This window comes from Mercenaria mercenaria, chromosome 9 (genome assembly GCF_021730395.1).
Source record: "Mercenaria mercenaria strain notata chromosome 9, MADL_Memer_1, whole genome shotgun sequence".
NCBI lineage: Eukaryota > Metazoa > Mollusca > Bivalvia > Venerida > Veneridae > Mercenaria > Mercenaria mercenaria.
Genome location: NC_069369.1, coordinates 52337173 through 52357084, shown reverse-complemented (window position 1 = coordinate 52357084; position 19912 = coordinate 52337173). Strand labels below are relative to the sequence as shown.

The 19912-nt window shown below is 35.5% G+C and overlaps 1 protein-coding gene across 5 annotated transcripts in view; it reads right to left on the bottom strand.

The window, feature by feature from the left end:
- LOC123547119 (nuclear hormone receptor HR96-like) overlaps window positions 1-19912 on the bottom strand; it is a 277908-nt gene that overhangs the window by 123107 nt on the left and 134889 nt on the right. The window contains exon 1 of one of the 5 annotated variants that reach the window (XM_045333956.2): window positions 11134-11313. The exons of the other annotated variants lie outside the window; for them this stretch is intronic. The gene's annotated coding sequence lies outside the window, so the exon portion shown is untranslated. Of the gene's footprint in view, window positions 1-11133; window positions 11314-19912 lie in introns of those variants that run through there. 5 annotated transcript variants of the gene reach the window in all.

The following is a 19912-nucleotide window of genomic DNA, read 5'->3' as shown; positions in this document are numbered from 1 at the left end:
TGACCATGACCTTAGACCTCTGGTTCTTGCACAAGACACTCCGACTCATGATGGTGAACATCTGTGCCAAGTTACATCAAAATCCCTCCATGCATGAAGAACTCCAAGAAGAACTGCTCTTGACAAAGTTTGTGGACGCCGCCTGCACGCCAAGGGCATTCCCATTATACATCCGTCTTTCAGATATGGAGAGAAAACAATTATAAATGGCCATACCAGGCTCCATTATAGCCCCCACAGACTTTGTATGTGGGGGTATAATAATTGTAGATATCCACTGTTTGCCTCAGTTCTTCTACTTATTTTTCCTGTTTTATAATTCGTACTCTGAAGATCCCTACTAACCCTGTCCCACAAGATCCCTACCAACCCTGTCCCACCACTTTGTAAGTAAATTTGGATGGGTACTTTTCAGTAATTCATTTACAATGGGATGGAACTGTAAAATGTTTCTTTCCAAAATGTAACTTTAAATGTAACTTTGGAGACCTTTTACATCTCAAACAATTTACTTGTCCCCTGATGCAAGACTGAATTAACAGTCACATTGAAAACAGTAGTAAATTTATGCAATTATATGGAAAATGTATGTTTTAAGTTACTTCCAAGTAAAAAAAAGCAAGCTGCATGATGTGTACACTTCAGACTTTTAAGTACTTCTTCCTTTCCAATCATAATATCAAGTAGCATCTAAATATAGATTACGACTTTCCTAAGTTATATTTCAGAGCGTTTTCTCCCATACAGTTAAGTATTAAACTAACAAAGATGACTTATTATTCTTTGTTCCTTGCGGCTGGTTAGAATATTCCTTTGACAAAGTCCACTCATTATGTAAAATTTGCCTCTACATGGATTTGCGCAAAAAAAATGGGAAAATTAGGATCTATTTACTATGGACTTCTTTCGACTACACCAAGGAAGCACATTTTTCAACCGAATTACTGACCATATTCCTAAAACAGTATATTAATTTCAACCAATTAAAAATATGCATGTATTCATTTTAGTCCAGCACAGATGTTTTTACTTGTTGAATAATCATAAATTTACAACTTTTATTGGTTCTTTAAGTCGGTCAAAAGTTGGCTTAGATACCTCGCTCCCCCCCCACCCCCCCATCACCCGAAAAAAAATTCAATATTCAAAGACCAGCACATACCTTTATGCATAATGTTTTTCTCCAATTCATGCTATACAGTTAAAGTTTCAGTTGTAAATATGTGGTAACCTTTGAAACCACCAACAGACATACTGGTTAGGCCCCTTTTCATGATAACATGATAAACAGTCTTAATTGTTTTCCTCATGTACTAATAGGACTGGTGTGTGAATGTTGGCATAGTTACCTTTACAGTGACCAATCCTTAAAAGATTCAAATCATCTTGTTGCTGAAGGTGGTCATTTACACAACATTTTAGGACTATTAGCAGATTTCGAAATTATTTCAAAATCAGGCCTGCCCTTTCTGAGAAGATTTTTGAAGATTTTCCTTTTGGTTGCCATGGCAACCAGAACTCTGTACAGATGACCCAGATTTGATGGAATTCAAATGGGGACAACCACAGAAACATTCCTGTGTAGTTGAAATTTAGTTAAGGAAGAGTAACCATTGTTCTTTAACCTTAAGCCTGCTGGCAACAAGTGATTTTGCCTTTAGTGACCTGTGCAGACCAAGTTCAGCCTGCACGTCTGTGCATGCTGATCATGGTCTGCAGTGTATGCTATTCAGTCAATTAATTTTCAGCGAACATCCCTTTTAATTATAAATGCATGGTACTACCAAAATTGAATGGTGGACCAGACCAATTTAGAATTTTAGCAGGCTAAAGGTTAAAGAAACCACAGTGAACGACAGATGGATGACCCACATCCAAATTAACATTCTAAAGGCCCACCCCGAGCAGGAATCATTAACAATGCTGAAGTGTGAGTGAGCAGGAATCATTAACAATGCTGAAATGTGATTGAGCAGGATTCATTAACAATGCTGAAATGTGACTGAGCAGGAATCATTAACAATGCTGAAATGTGATTGAGCAGGAATCATTAACAATGCTGAAATGTGATTGAGCAGGAATCATTAACAATGCTGAAATGTGATTGAGCAGAAATCATTAACAATGCTGAAATGTGATTGACATAAGAATCATAATTTACCTGCATGAGTTCCATTTGTATCCTTATACTCCTGATGCTGTCCTTTTTATCACATGGCCACTTAATTAGCAGAAATTCTATGATTCATCTTAAAGGTGGTCAATCACATTTAAAACCTTTTACAAATCACATTTTTCACTTTTTTGTATAATATTCTGTTAGAGATTTATTTATGGAACAAAATAATCCATTACAATTTTATTTGTTAGGTCCTTATTTTGTAATTACAGAGAAGTCTTGTAAATGACAAGAAGTGAGGCAGATTAGATCAACAACAACAGTCAAACTAAATATTTTTTCACTCTGCGGTGAAAAACAAACTTACAGTAACTGAAAATAGCCAGAAAATGTGGAAAGTTGAAGTAAAACCATTAGTTTAGGTAAGTAAGCTTATCTACATGGAAGAGCAGAAAAGTGTCATACATTTTGTATATGGGAAAAGGGCAAAATTATGCCAAGAATCAATACGTTAAAATTTTATTTGTAAACATTGCACCCCAAGCACAAATTAAAGACTGCTCTAAAACGTTTTTGCATATATTTTTTATTCAACTGTAAAGATAATGTTGCTAGTCTGATGTTTTGCACCATAGCAGTGGCATTCTTTAAACAAGAGGACCATGATGGTCCTGAATCGCTCACCTATCCCCACATGACCCAGTGTTGAACTGAGTATGACGTCGTTATTTCTATTATTTGACATAGTGACCTAGTTTTTGAGCACATGTGACCTAGATATCATCAAGATAAAAAATTCTGACCAATTTTCATGAAGATCCATTGAAAAATATGACCTCTAGAGAGGTCACAAGGTTTTCCTATTATTTGACCTAATGACCTAGTTTTTGAAGGCACGTGACGCACTTTTGAACTTGACCTAGATATCATCAAGTGAACATTCTCACCAATTTCCATGAAGATCTCATGAAAAATATGGCCTCTAGAGAGGTCACAAGGTTTTTCTATTTTTCGACCTACTGACCTAGTTTTTGATTGCACATGACCCAGTTATGAACTTGACCTAGATATCATCAAGCTGAACACTCTCACCAATTTTCATGAAGATCCATTGAGAAATATGGCCTCTAGAGACATCACAAGGTTTTTCTATTTTTAGACCTACTGACCTACTTTTTGACCGCATGTGACCCAGTTTCGAACTTGACCTAGATATCATCAAGATGAACATTCTGATCAATTTTCATGAAGATCTCTTGAAAAATATGGCCTCTAGAGAGGTCACAAGGTTTTTCTATTTTTAGATCTACCGACCTAGTTATTGACCGCACGTGACCCAGTTTTGAACTTGACTTAGATATCATCAAGGTGAACATTCTGACTAATTTTCATAAAGATCACATGAAAAATATGGCCTCTAGAGAGGTCACAAAGTTTTTCTATTTTCAGACCTACTGACCTAGTTTTTGACCCCACGTGACACAGTTTCAAATTTGACCTAGATATCATCAAGGTGAACATTCTGACCGATTTTCATGAAGATCCATTGAGAAATACGGCCTCTAGAGAGGTCACAAGGTTTTTCTATTTATAGACCTACTGACCTAGTTTTTGACCCCACGTGACCCAGTTTCAAACTTGACCTAGATATCATCAAGGTGAACATTCTGACCAATTTTCATGAAGATCCATTGAAAAATATGGCCTCTAGAGAGGTCACAAGGTTTTTCTATTTTTAGACCTACTGACCTAGTTTTTGACCCCACGTGACCCAGTTTCGAACTTGACCTAGATATCATCAAGGTGAACATTCTGACCAATTTTCATGAAGATCTCAAGAAAAATATGGCCTCTAGAGAGGTCACAAGGTTTTTCTATTTTTAGACCTACTGACCTAGTTTTTGACCGCACGTGACCCAGTTTCGAACTTGACCTAGATATCATCAAGATGAACATTCTGACCAATTTCATGAAGATCCAGAAAAAATTGCCTCTAGAGGGTCACAAGCTAAAGATTACTGCCAGTGACCGCACGACCAGTTCGAACTGACCTAGATATCATCAAGATGAACATTCTGACCAACTTTCATAAAGATCCCATGAAAAATGTGACCTCTAGAGTGGTCACAAGCAAAAGTTTACGCACGCACGCACGGACGGACGGACGCACGCACGGACGACGGACGCCACGCGATCACAAAAGCTCACCTTGTCACTTTGTGACAGGTGAGCTAAAAATCGAGCTAAAAATGATTTATGTAAATGATGCTCTGATTATATATAAAACTAATACATGAAGTCCTCATGTAACATATGTTCTACCAGATGTTTTTTAAGATCTTCTGGACATCCTTTTCAAATTAACCTTTATGCTGCTAAATTTTTTAAATGGACTGGCCTATCATTCAATTTGGGCAGTACCACTTATTATTCAAAGAGGTGCAACATGTTCAATGAAAATTTACTCCGTGCAGGCTGATCTTGGTCTGCACGGGTCAAAACAGTAAAATCACTTGTCGCCAGCAGCAGGCTGTCTAGCATACCCTGACAAAAAATTAGGGCTAATTTTAGGGCAATTTGTACAAAAAAATAGGGCTAAACTTAGGAATTTGGTACAATTCTAAGGAAATTTTAGGGGTAATTCTAGAAATTTTCAAATTAAAATATGGACTTTAAAGACCATATAATGTGCTTACCTTTATGTGACTGACATAAAAGTAACTCACAAATAGTGCTTTATTTACAGAAAAGACATCTACCACTGGTAAACTGCTTTGAACTGTGCTAAACTGTTTTTTTCTGAATTAGAAGAACTTTTAAACAACATTTAAAACATTTTCTCTTTTTGATCACTGCAAAACAGTTAAAAAATTAGGAATTTTTGTGAAAAAATAGGGCCTTTTTAGGAATTGCCTTTGATTTTTTAAAAAAAATAGGAATTTTAGCCAAATTGAAAAAAAATAGGAAAAAGTAGGAATTTTAGGGACGCTAGACAGCCTGCAGCAGGCTAAAGGTTAAATGGTGGGTGTTTGTAGCAAGGAATCAAGAGTTCTGGATATGAAATATATTTGGTGTGTTATGAGTGTATGGATAATGACAACCAAAATTTTATTTTTAAACACAACAAATGTATTTAATATCTCATGTCATCTTTCATAACGATTCACAGCATTTTAATTTATGTAGTTCTGATTCATAATGAAGTTATTTATAAACCTTGTACAAAAGGACCATGTTTACAAAATCAAGGGGAAAAGCTCTCCTCCATATTGTGATCTATATTTGTATAAAGTTTCAGGAAGATCCATCAAAGGGTTGCTTTGTTTTGTGTGAATTTATGAATTTATGAACTTTAAGCCATTTAACCCTTAGCATGCTAGATAAATTGTCGTCTGCTAAAATTGTAAAGTTCATTCAATTTGCTCCAAAATTGGAAGAAATATTGTCAGAGTAGCAAACAGCTTGGAACCTGATCAGACGCCGATTTAATCGGCGTCTGATCTGGTTCCAAGCTGTTTGCAAAGGCTGTTAAAGTCGCCTGCAGCAGCCTAAGGGTTAAAAATAAATAAGTCTTCAGTTACTGATGAGATCATGATGAAAGAATGCACCATACCCTACAGTGATCTATATTTGTGTACCCACCAACAGATCACTGCTATGTTGGAATTTGTAGATTGTAAAATAATTCAAGGGCAACTAGAAGATGCTTTAAATTTGTAGAAAAGCACATGTCTCTGCCAAATTAAGTAGGCAAGATCTTAAAGTCAATAGGGGACAGGAGCAAAAGTCAAAGAGACATTGATGGCTGGCTTAGTGACTGAAATGCAATAAGGACCATATACTCGGTATGTCCAATCATCCCATGAAGTTTCAAGGTTTTTGGTCAAGTGATTCTCAAGTTCTTTTGATTGGAAACATATTTCCATGTTCTGGCCCCTGTGACCTTGATCTTTAATCAAGGGACCCCAAAATTAATTGGGGTCATCTACTCTGCATGTCCAATCATCCTAATAGCTTCATAGTATGAAGTTTCAACATTCTGGGTCAAGTGGTTCTCAAGTTACTGATTGGAAACAGGACCCTGTGACCTTGACCTTTAATGGAGTGACCCCAAAAACAATAGGTGTCATCTACTTTGTAAGCCCTATCACCCTATGAAGTTTAAAGATTCTAGGTCAAATGGTTTTCATGTTATTGATCAGGAACGGTTTCCATTTTCTGGACCTGCTGACCTTGACTTTTGATCAAGTAATCCCAAAATCAATAGGAGTCATGTACTCTGCATGTCAAATCATCCTATGAAGTTTCAACATTCTGGGTCAAGAGGTTCTCAAGTAATTGAGAAACAATTGTGTTCCATGTTCAGGCCCCGGTGACCTTGATCTTGGCTGGAGTGAACTTAAAAACAATAGGAGTCATCTACCCCGTAAGCGCTATCCCACAATGAAGTTTGAAGGTTCTAGGTGAAATGGTTCTCCAGTTATTGATCGGAAATAAGATGTGAAGGATTCTGGCTCCTATGACCTAGACCTTTGATTGAGTGACCCCCAAATCAAAAGGGGTCATCTTCTCTGCATGTCAAATCATCCTATAAAATTTCAACATTCTGGGTGAAACAGTTCTCAAGTTATTGATCAGAAAATGTTTCCATGTTCAGGCCCCTGTGACCTTGACCTTTGATTGTGTGACCCCCTAATGTTTCATCTACTCCATAAGCCCTATCATCCTATGAAGTCTGAAGGTTCTAGGTCAAATGGTTCTCCAGTTATTGATCAGAAATGAAGTGTGACGGAGGGATGGACTTTCTTACATACCTTTATTGGGCATTTCTTTTGTTATAAACTGTTCAATAAGCGACAGAAAGTACCAAATAAGCAGTACAGAATGAACAGAATTTACCGTTACCTACTGTCTTCAGTGCCCAACAAATGTTCTCTGGTTTGCTTGGACTGAAGGGCAAAAACAACATACATAATAACTCTGGTTAGGTATGTGAGAAGATCCATCAATAGGTTACTTAGGTACAGTAAAAAATCCCAACTTCTACCAAATCAAGGGAAAAACTTCAAGAGGGATAATACTAGATGTGAGCAAAGGTCATGTGCTTAAATTAATCATTTTGTGAGGTTTAGTGATTCCAATTAAAAGACTTTTTTAATTATAAGCATTTCGTTTTTTTTTACCAAATCAAGAGAACAAAGTCCGTTTTTACTCGGTCAAGGAGGCTAATACAATGTGTAAGCAAAGTTCATGTGCTAATTAATCATTATATGAGGTTTATTGATTCCAGTTGAAATACTTTTTGATTTATAAGCATCCACCCCTCTCCCTTCCCCAAACAAATCAAGAGGAAAAACTAATAATAACAACCATATAAAATTCAAGCAAGACAACCACTACAACTTTTCAGGTAAAAACAATAATTCCTTGGTGGCTAATGCATTATGATGCTCAGTATACCTGTATCTTTTAAATTGTACCTAATTTCTTTTTTCTTCTATTTCTGCAAAAACATTTACTCATATTAATTACTTCTTTAGTTACAACTTTTTTATAAATCGAAAATTTCATTTTTACCAGAAAATAAATGAAGGTAGTAACATTTAAATAGGCTTGCCCTTGATATTAATAAGTAACTAGAGCTGCTTTTGGGAAAAGCGCATGTCTCCCACAACTGCCTAATTGTCTGAATAGTAGTATATGAGTCAACCATGCACCAAGACCTCAACTGCCTTACCAGACTTTGAGTGCTTTGATTATTAAAAACAAGTTTCAAGGGCCATAATTCTGAAGTGCCTGGGCCGATTTGGCTAGTTATCGAATCTGGCCGAGGACTAATTGGTAAACACATTTTGTTCAAGTTTGGTGAAGATCGGATGAGAAATGTCCGACTTAGAGTGCGAACAAGCTTTGTGACAGACAGACACACACACACACACAGACAGGAGTAAATCGATCAATATGTTTCCCACGCCACTGTGTGGTGAGAGACATAATTAATGTCTTTGAAACTCTCCTGTGATCATATTCTAAAGCACAATGCGTGAGTCTTTAGGATTTTTTTTACAGATTCAAATTTCCAACAGTTGCTGTCACATTGTCAGTTTGAAAAGGATTGCTACTAGAAAAAAATATTTCAAACAACATAATATCATAGAAAGACGTAGTTGTTTTACATAAAAACTGAACAGCATATAAAACACGTATACTTTGTAACTCTACAAAACAACAGTTAATTTACTGATATAAGCATACAATGCAGGGAAAGGACTGCAAAAAAGGGGCTACTTTTTCTGGGAGTTCAACGCCTTTAAAACCTCACTTACATATCTTGTTTCGACGCATTTACAATTATGTCCCAGTGCTGAAATTTCACATATTGACTAATTTTCTACAAATGGCATTATTCTTTTTTAAGGGGAACAACTTTTGGAGAATATTTTAAATATCCAGTCTTAACCCTTACCCTGCTAAATTTCTATAATGAATTTGTCCATCTTTCAATTTGGATAGTACCATTAGCTGTTAAAAGGGGTGCTTAATACCAGAAAGATACTGACTGAATGGCAAACAGTGCAAATCATGATAAGACTGCACGGATGTGCAAGCTTATCATGATCTACACTGGTCACAAAGGCAGAATCAATCTTGTCCAGCATTATAAGGGTTTAAAGGGCCAGTATTTTTGGTAAAAGTGAATTGGACAGGTAGATTTTGGTAAAGGTGTTACTCATTTACCAAATATTTTTGTGATTTAGTGATACAATGTTAAAACATAAACAAACTATCAAATCACTTGCCCCTCATCAATGTGGGTTCGAGCCTCACTCGGGGCGTTGAATTCTTCAGCTGAGGAAGCCATCCAGCTGGCTTACGGAAGGTCGGTGGTTCTACCCAGGTACACACTCGTGATGAAATAATGCACAGAGGGGCACCTGGGGTTTTCCTCCACCATTAAAGCTGGAAAGTCACCATATGACCTATCATGTGTCGGTGCGATGTTAAATCCAAAATAAAAAAAATAAACAAACCAACTGTAGACGCGGGGCAACCAAAAACAAACACACAACATGCAAATATGAACAGATAACTCTTGAAGCACCAAAGAGATGGCATGCATGCAAAGGCGGCTGACAAATGATTCTTAAAATGAATTAAACACTCTTAGCAATGTATGCTTTAAGCATATGAAACAGTATAACAAGAGGGCCATGATGGCCCTATATCGCTCACCTGTTATCATTGCACTTGAGGACAAAAAGGTCCTCAGAAAAAATATTTAAGTCCAAAGGACATGAACAACAAAGGGAAGAAATTAAACCAAAAAAAAAAAAAAAATTCTTACAAGGTACAGATATGTCAAAATACACCTAAAAATTGGAAGTACCATCCATGTTGTACCACAAAAAAGTGGTCTCAGTTTTTCCCTACGGCCAATAATAAAAAAGTTACTAAAAACAAGCTATTTATAGTAAGGTAAAAGTGAAGTAATTAAAAGAAAATGATTGTAAGTTAACAAAAGAAGGATCTGCCAAATAAATCTGTTGACATAAATGAAATTTCAGATCAGTATCTTCATTAGTTGCGGAGATATACCCATTTTAATTTGAAATAAAGGGAGGTAATTTGAAATAAAATCAGCCCATAGTTATCTACCTTCATTGGCTCAGTCCAACTAATGACAATAATGAAATTTCAAAAAAGTCCTATAAGTACTTACTGATATAAATCCATTTTGATTACAATCAGGGGAGGTAATCAGATATAAAATAACTCTGGAACCTACAAATGGATCTGATTTGTCATGGAATCCAAGATTTATTGTTGTTGAAGATATTTTGGAAGTTTGTATCAAATAAAACCGTAAATGAAGTCTCTATATGGCTGCATAAGCCAAAATAGCCAATTTTGGACCTTTAAGGGGCCATAACTCTGGAACCCATAAAGGAATCTGGCCAGTTCAAAAAGGAACCAAGATCTTGTGGTGATACAAGTTTTGTGCAAGTTTGGTTAAAATCAAATCATTAACGAAGCTGCTATTGTGCAGACAAGGCCAAAATAGCTAATTTTGGCCCTTTCATGGGCCATAACTCTGGAATCCATTATGGGATCTGGCCAGTTCAAAAAAGGAACCGAGATCTTATGGTGACACAAGTTTTGTGCAAGTTTGATTAAATTCAAATCATAAATGAAGCTGCTATTGTGCAGACAAGGTCAAAATAGCTAATTCTGGCCCTTTCAGGGGCCATCACTCTAGAACCTGTAATGGGATCTGGCCAGTTCAAGAAAGGAACCGAGATCTTATGGTGATACAAGTTGTGTGCAAGTTTGGTTAAAATAAAATTATAAATGAAACCACTATCGTGCAGACAAGAAATTGTTGACGGACGCACGAGACGGACGCACTGACGACGGACGAAGGGTGATCACAAAAGCTCACCTTGTCACTATGTGACAGGTGAGCTAAAAAAAGAAACCAGAAGAAACTACTTTCACTCTTTCAAGGATACATTAATGTTGATGTATCTACAGCTTGTACAGCCTTAAAAAGACTTGCTCCAAGACTGATAACAAAAATACAGACAGACTTTTACTTTTTAAGTCTATCTTAGAGACAATAAGATTATCAGACAATGATACACTGGGCATTGAACATGATATAGACTTGCTAAAGGTGAAAAATAAAAAATTAGATATCACAGTCTAGCAGCTAGTCTAAGCAAAATGTGCTTAAGTTTTTTTTCGTTGTCTTGTTCTTAATTATTTCATAGCTATTTTGCTTTTTCCCCTTTATTTCAGCAGAGGCCCCATATACATAAGAAAGAAAATGTCAACAAAATGAAAAAAACAATGACTGCTATGTTTTGAATACAAAGTAAATATTAAATTTTATACTTGTATTATCCTTCTGCATGGCCATTCAATCTTAATGCAATGTATAACCAAAGATAAAGATATATGAACTGACCCAGTTTAAAGCGAAAACACATACTATTTTAAGTATAAACACAAACCTTAAACCCAGCTGCACGTTACTCCTGGTTTCATAATAAATTTCCGTTCCAGTATTGCATACTCTATGTAACACTTTACTTATTTCCCCACACGTGACAACTATATATAAAATAGTAAGAAAAAAATGTACATTCTATTTCTCGCCTTACTGATCACTAACAGACACCTCGATATCTTCCTATTTTGTAGTATGAATACAATTTATGTCCTTTATGATAATCACTCAACCGAAAATTGGTGATACGTTTTTGTATGCGACTTAAGTGTTTTTACGAGCTAAAATTAACATGTTTAAGCATTAAACATTGGTTGTAACAGTCTTGTCATAGTAATAAATTTGTCCTTTTAAATATATACTAGACTTGACGGTTACAAAAGAAATAAACCATGTGTAAAATAAGCTTAAATGTAACTTTAACAATATTTACATAACAGACTATCCAAATACGAGTGGTCAAAATGGTTCTATAGTATTAAACTGTAAGGTTTTATAAGCAGTTTTAAGTTTACATTATGCCTTGGGTAAAGGACCTTAATTAAACCAAGAATTTAAAGTTTAGACTTTACCTGTAAGGTATGTGTATTTAAATAATTATGTAATCTTCTCATGTTATCTCTCACATATAAATAAATACACTTACCTCCTGCACAAAACTATTCCCCAATCAAAACCCCTTAAATTCACAACAAACGTACGTTTCATATAATATATTTAACAAAAAAATTCCCCTAACCTAAATTTTTTTATAAACCATGCACATGTATTCCTGAAAGCTAAACATTTAATGCTGACAAACTTATCAAAATTTACACAAACCGCAATATTTTGATTTTCATTTTACTATATCTTGAGGCTAATATCTAAGAAATATTTTCATTATCACAATCAGCTTTTATGCAATAACCCATTGCATTGATTGTGGATGTCAATTACGCAGCTTCATTTTTACGAGAAATTGCACATGAAACGAAAGTATTAAAAGCACAAAAATCAATTCTTCAATAACAGCATAGTCATGTATAGTATTACATCACTTAAAGTGACATGCTTGTTTATATCGGGTTTTCTAATTGTGTTTGCACACCATAATACTACAGTGTATTATAAGCCCAATGCTCATGACAAATTCCATGAATTATCCATGATTTTTTCCCATGACTTTTTAGCACTTTTTACAGACAGAGAACTAAAATGAACAAGAGTGGCAAACTGTCATAATACGCCCATCACGGCAAATTCAGACCAGTCGTCAATTTTTCCACTTTTGACTAATTCAAGGTCCATAACTCCAGAGCAACAAAGACTATCCATTAAAAACATTCTGACAAAGTTTGGTGAATATTGGATAAGAACTGCTGATACTGTCAATCTGTCACAATTTTTGGTAATTCAAGGGCCATTTTGTCTGAGCCTCTGGGACAGTTTAGCTGGTATCAAAGTCATGGCCAAGATATTATGCACATAAACAATTTGTGACCAAGTCTGGTGAACACTGGATAAGAACTGCTGAAGTTATAGAAAGCGGACAATTTCATTGGATGCTGCCCGCCCACAATGGGTGATCACATAATACTTCCTTCTTCACTGTACATGTTATAAAAAAAACTAGAACACTTCAGATTACCGGAAATAAAGCATCATTTAAATTAATAACTGAAAAATTATCTAGGATGCACCTATTTGAAGAAATTGTCTAAAGGGGTGTTTACCAAAAAGATACTGACTGAATGGCGAACAGTGCAGATCTTGATCAGACTGTATAGATGTGCAGGCTGATCATGATCTACACTGGTTGCAAAGGCCAAATCAATCGTGCCCAGCATGATAAGGATTAGGTACAACTTAATACCGTTGAATCATTTAATTTCTTGGAATATGAAATTCTGCGGTTTTGGCCAAAATTTATTTCGTGGGTTGTGAATTTGTGGATTTTAGATTAAGTAAGTGAAATAAAAGGGAGTTTGGATTGAATTTCACAAATTTACACAACCCTGAAATCTTCAAAAATTAGTCTCTGCATGACTTCACAATATATTTTTACCCTGGCCTAGGTGATAGTGTGGCTGCACATGCATAAATAGTGAAAGCTTTAAACAATTGTTCCCCTACTTATCTGATATCCATTCAATAAAACATTGTCTGTCTTCAGGTAATCTATTTAAATAACAATTTAGACTTTCAAAGTATTTCATTAACAAGAGAAACTATATTCTATAGCTTTTATGTTTGTTTGAACACTGATGCTTCAAACTCTGTGTTGACCCTTATCATGCTGGACAAGACCGATTCTGCCTTTGCAAACAGTGTAGATCATGATTAGCCTGCACATTCATGCAGTCTGGTCAAGATCTACATTGCTGTCATAAGGTCAGTATCTTTTTGGCATGCAAGCACCACTTTTAACTGTTAATGGTACAGTCCATGAATGGAAAGATGGGCAAGTTCATTACAGAAATTTAGCAGGGTCAGGGTTAAAGGTGTTCAATTTCATTAATATTATTACACATTACAGATATATATTTAACTAACAGTACCATTTGTTTCATACAGTCAACTACCTTTGAAAAATTGTATGTTTTATTCACCTTTGTTTAAGGTTGTTACTCTTCTCCCTTTAACTATATTTTATTTCTTTTGATTTCAACAAAAAAATATGTTTTACTGTTCCATTTGATTTGGCTATGTATGGAGTAATTTTATGCTTGCATAGATATTTTCTAACTGTTTCTAACTTAAGCTATATATGCAACCATTTTTAGACAGAAAGAGAGCCTCCATGGCCGAGCTGTTAAAGCGGCTGACTTCAAATCACATTCCCCTAATCGATGTGGGTTCGAACCTGAGACTCGAGGCCAGAGCTCCAGATAAGCTGCGTATTTGCGTATATACGCAATTAAAATTGCAGAAAACCCAATTGAATTCATACAGTGTGCGTACTGAAACGCAATTAAAATTCCTAATACCCAATTCGTAAAAAATAGCTTGCATATCGCATTTTCCTTATAACTAGAACGGGTACGAGACTTTAACGCTAGATTTGACTGACTGGTTATACGTTACTGCAGAACAGGTTGCAATTATCGGAAAAATAACAGGACCATTCAGTCGGCTGATCGGTGTTATTTGGACGCTTTGTAAACAATTTTACGCCGATAAAATGTAAAGAGGTTGCAGGAAAAAACATTGTTGCAGCACAAACAAACAAATTAGTGGGATATTTTGCTGTTCAACAATGACAGTTATCTGTTTGTGACGATGCAGTGTCACCAATACTGGATGACATCTTTTGGGAGAATGCATACTGCGGTGACCATATCGTTTGGGATATTGTGGATGAACTATCTCAGACTGCATTAAAAGTGAAAAAGAAAACAACAGTATGAAACATTCGTTACAATTTTAAATACATTTTTGTATTAAACATTGAAGGGCGCCATTAAAATACTTAGTCAGTCCTGTTTAATGATATATACCATGTATACTGTAAGCAAAAAAATACTCAATTGTTAGTGCGAGATTGGTAAAATACCCAATTGGTTTTAGCAAATACCCAATTACTTCTGAAAAGGCTGGGTAATGATATTATTTTTACCCAATTCAAATTTCCAATACCCAATTCAGACAAAAAGTGATGGGTAAATACCCAATTGCACCCAAAGCTTATCTGGAGCTCTGCTCGAGGCGTAAAATTCTTCATGTGAAGAAGCCGTCCCAGCTGACTTACGGAAGGTCGATGGTTCTGATGAACCAGATGCCCGTCTGTGATGAAATAATGCACAGAGGGGCACCTGGAGTATTCATCCACCATCAAAGCTGGAAAGTCACTGTATGCTCTATAAATGTGTCGAAAATACAGACAAAAGGGAGGTAATAAAAATGTTAACTGTAATTAATGGTATATCTTTCGCCAAAAAAATGTTTTCTTTTGTCAAATTTACAAAAATAATTCTGTATTTAAGTCTTTTAATACCCCTAAATTTTTTTGTCCAAAATACAGTTATTAATCTTACATTTAACTGGTTGTGACACACGGTGAGAAAAACCAAAATTAAAGAATATTTCCTGTTGGTATCTTAATACTAAAATATTCAGAGTACATACAATACTCCAGAGTTTCAAAGAACCATCCATGTCACATATCTAAAATCAGATGGACCACCTTGAACAGAAACTGTGTGTCTCCTTATACAAAAATATTACAATTGAGAAGCTCTTGGAATGAGTACCATGGTAAAATACATGGTTTTTCCTGCTTTTTTTTTTTATTATTAAACTCAACTTACTAGAACATCATGTAATTTCCAAACACTTTAAATAACTGTCATCTTCATTTTTCTTCCTCTATTAGTCATCTAAGACAAACAACTATGAAATTCAATATCTTGACAGTATCCTTCAAATAATATCATTTAAAGTCCGCATATTTATTTTATTCTAAATTACCAAAAAAAAGAAAAACCAAAAAAAAAAAAATGTTTTATTCAATACGGACTTCGATTTTCTGTAAAGATAAATGTTTTCAATGTAATGATGAATAAAGAATAAAGATTTCTTCTGACAAGATAAGAAGTTTATTGTGTTTCTGATTTTATTACATGCTTGCAAATATTGACATAAATTTCTTTGCTGAATAGTTGACAAACACAGAGAATTGAAAGGAAATGGCTGAGGGTATACAGTATTCAAACGGTACTTCGATATCTTTCTCATATCCCTTTATGAAATCCCCACCTAAAGTTAACGCTTGTGTCTGCTGGGCGTTTATTTATCCATACATGGATAACTTAATGATAGGGCAAAAAGATACTTAAAATCAAACTATTGAAAACATTTCAACAATTTTATTACTTATCAATACGTATAAAAGCATCAGAAACATTTAAATCAACAGTTTGAAATTTTATTTAAAGATCACGAATCCAATGAATCAGGCCTTTGACAATGCCCTCAGTGGCAAGGTTCATAAACTGTCAGTATTTAATATTGCCGCGGACACTTTTAACGCACACTAGAGTCTACTAAATGTTATTTTGACACGAAAATTATCATGATGATGGTCGTATCACTGACAACTTTATGGCGCTCCAAAAATTTGCTGGTAATATAATGAAAAACCAAAAATAGTAGACAGCGGAGTCATCAGAATCGGCAATATCTAGAAAAACAATGCAACAGGCAGAAAACTGGGTTTTTTTCTCCTCAATAACTGTATTGACAAAGTGGCATATCTGGCAGCTATAGCGAGTAATATCTCATTTCTTACCCCACAGGCAAACATTTCTCATTTATAATATCACATCAGGCAATGTATGTTCTGAGAAAGTACTTCCCTAAAGCCAATTCACTCGCTTCCATGAAAGATTAAACTTTCATAGGAGTTTAGAATAAAGTTTTCTAACATCTTGTTTCAACAATTCTTCTGACCTGATCATTTCTGAATTCACACTATAATGGTAAATTATATGAAAATCCTTCAAAGCTATTATAATGGTCAGAAAATATACTGTCTGTGACCAAATCAATGCCATGCACAACCTTAACCTTGAAATGGTATGACAGGAAGTTAAATTTCGCAGGTATTCCCGTTATGGAAAAATACTTGTGCCAAGTAATTTTAAATTCCATTAATTATGAATCTTTTGTACTAGCTGTCTACATGACCTTGATTTTACATATTGCATCACTAATCCTTTAAAGAGATAAAAATTTAAGATACAGAAAGGACAAGAAATACAGCCGATACGACCTCACAATGCATACAACCTTGATCTGGAACTGATACAAGTGAAGGCAAGCATGTGGAAATTATTCCCTGTGACCTTGACCTTTGGAGTCCTCAAACTAAAAGCCGTCTTCCCTCTGGCAACTTGGGCATAAGTAAATAAGTAAATTAAGTTTTACTAACAATTAAGTATAACTAAAATATGTAAATTAAGGCCACTCAGGAACTTCAGTAGCATCTTCTACACGCAGTATTTACTTTTTTATTTTCCCCTTGGTTTTTCGATTGCATTTTGCCGCCACTGAAAGCAGTATGATAATATCCGAGTAATTTTGTGCAAAACATTGCGGTTCTGTCGGAGGTGTGTCGCTATTGGCCACATTGTGGTTCTGTCGGAGGTGTGTCACTATTGGCCAATCAGAAATTACGTTCCAAAATACCAAAGGAATTCTGTTCAATGGCGGCGAATGCAATCGAAAGACCAACAGTAAATATCGCGTGTAGCAGATGCTACTGACGGTAGTGAGTGGGCCTTAATTTACGTATCTAGTTATACTTGTTAGTAATGGCAAGTGAATTTATCTTAGTCTATGTTTCAGTACCGTTTCGTTGTGCCGCATTTTTACCTACCTGGGACTTGCAGCAGGAATTAAGGCACTGACATTTCCTTATAGATATTTTATGAATGGGAAGTGCTAAAGACTTGTGGTCAGTCTCATTTTGTATCTAAATACCAACCTGAAATAGTGACAGTTTGTGTAATTTCCTGGAATAATTTATTTCACAATGGCCTAGGAAGTGAACACCTTGCTCGCAGGCTCGAATCTCTAGATTCTTCAGCAGAATGTACATATCATATGAAGGGGGCTCATATTTCACTACGTATTTTTCATTCTGGACATAATTAGGATGAAAACAGGTTTTTTTATCAGTCTGGTCATATTTGTTTGCCCCAGGTCCATACTGGTGCCTGTGGTTATTTATTATTATCTAGATGTGGAACAGAACTAGAAAAGCTGTTAGAGGAAAGTAACATGTAATTTTTTCAACTTGTGATTAGGCCATATATAATCACCCCTGTAGCAGTAGACTGAAAAGAGTCCTTACACCAATAATAACCTAGTCAACAATACTTTTAGTCTACCAAAAGCAAAAAAACATATCTGGACAGCAGACATGATTATATGCAAAACTCCTGTCAACCTGTTGTAACAAAGCTTTTATACACAAACAGACCACAATGTCATGTACCCTACACCACACATTTTTTTGTAACTAAGATAAAAAAGAATGATATCCAGAGATCAGATTCTACAATTTTTTGTGTTTGTGTCAATTTTGAACAATTGGATTATTTGTTGCTTTATAGTTTCCAAGTCTTAAGATCACCCAGTCAGGGCGATAGAATCAGCGATAAGTACATAGTGGGCGACCCAGTCACCAAACTATAGAATTTCAGGTGCCTGAATGGAATTTGATCTATCACAAAGGCTGTGCAAGGGATGAATAAATAGACTTTTGTGGGTAAATGATACACTGTTAAAATGTGTCATTTATGATGACTTGTAAATGTTTTAATTAAATTTAAATGATGACATGCAGAAAGGCAAAGAACTCTTTCTTTTTATAGCAGTAGGAATATTTGCACATACCTGTCATAACTTGCTTTTTGTATTCTTTAGCTTTGGCATCATTTTGGGTTTTTTTCTGTTTTTTAATAACACATTATTATTCTTTTTCTTTTAGATGAAATCTTCCTTCTAGTTTAGTTTAAAGTGGCATTATGCGCATCTTACTACACATAGTGTGTTTTTGGTGAATGTTTTATAAAAGCAATTTTCGGTTGCTGTGCATTTAAATGAGTTAAATTAACGATAGTGCCGCATAAGTATTTGAAATTGATGCTTTATAAATAAAGAAATAGGACTAATAAAATAATAGTTATTTTCTTCAATCTTCTACCCAGTGATCTCCCTTACATATAGTGAAAATTTTCTGAAGTTGAAGGGAAGCAACTCCTGCGTGCCTTTTGACTTTTCTTAAAAAGACTGCCCCAGTCAAAATAAGAAAAGTCATATTTGAAAACGTACTGGTAACAGAAAGAGTTTGGTATATTTGGTTAAAAGCTATAATTATTTCCTCCGCCCTTTTTAGACACATATTTACTTCAGCCGGATTTTTACTTGAAAAATGCGCATAATTCCACTTTAAACTGTAAAGTAGTTTTTCAACAGAATTACAGAATCTGTAGTAAGTCAGGCCTTGGGCAATCCTAGATTTCACACCACTTTCAACTTGTTCGCTATTTCTAACTGACAATTCCCTCACATTAATTAAAGTTGATTCACTCTGCAAACATTAATGTCTTTATTTATCCCAGACAGAAAGCGTGTACCTGAAAATTTTCTTTACCTGAGGATCAAACACCTGAACTGGTAGTTCAAACTTGTTTTCTTAAATAAGCTTATAGGTCCATTGCAACCATACAGCCATTCAATGCCTAATCCTGTTGGCACACACTGTTCAGACCTGTTGGCATTGCACAGACAAGTATGGGATGAAACTGTTTGCAATGATCAGACAAGTACAAGGGTTGTCAAGACCTGTTGGCATTGCGCAGACAAGTGTAAGCCTTGCTCAGACCTGTTGGCATTGTCTACACAAGTGTTTAAAAACACTGTCCAGACCTTTAAGCATTGTGCTGAAAAGTGTTAGCATTGCCGACACCTGTTGCCACAGCATAGACAAGTGTAAGCAGTACCCAGACCTGCTGACACTGCCCAAACAAATGCCCAACGTCTGTAGGCATTGTGCAGAAAAGTGTAAGCATTGCCCAAACCTGTTGGCATTGTGTAGAAAAGTGTAAGCATTGCCTTGACCTGTTGGCATTGCCCAGACAAGTGTAAGCATTGCCAAGACCTTTTGGAGTTGTGCATAAAAGTGTAAGCATTGCCAAGAGCTTTTGGCATTGTGCAGTAGAGTGTAAGCATTACACAGACCTGTTGGCATTTCCGAGACATGTGTAAGCGTTGCCTTGACCTGTTGGCATTGCACA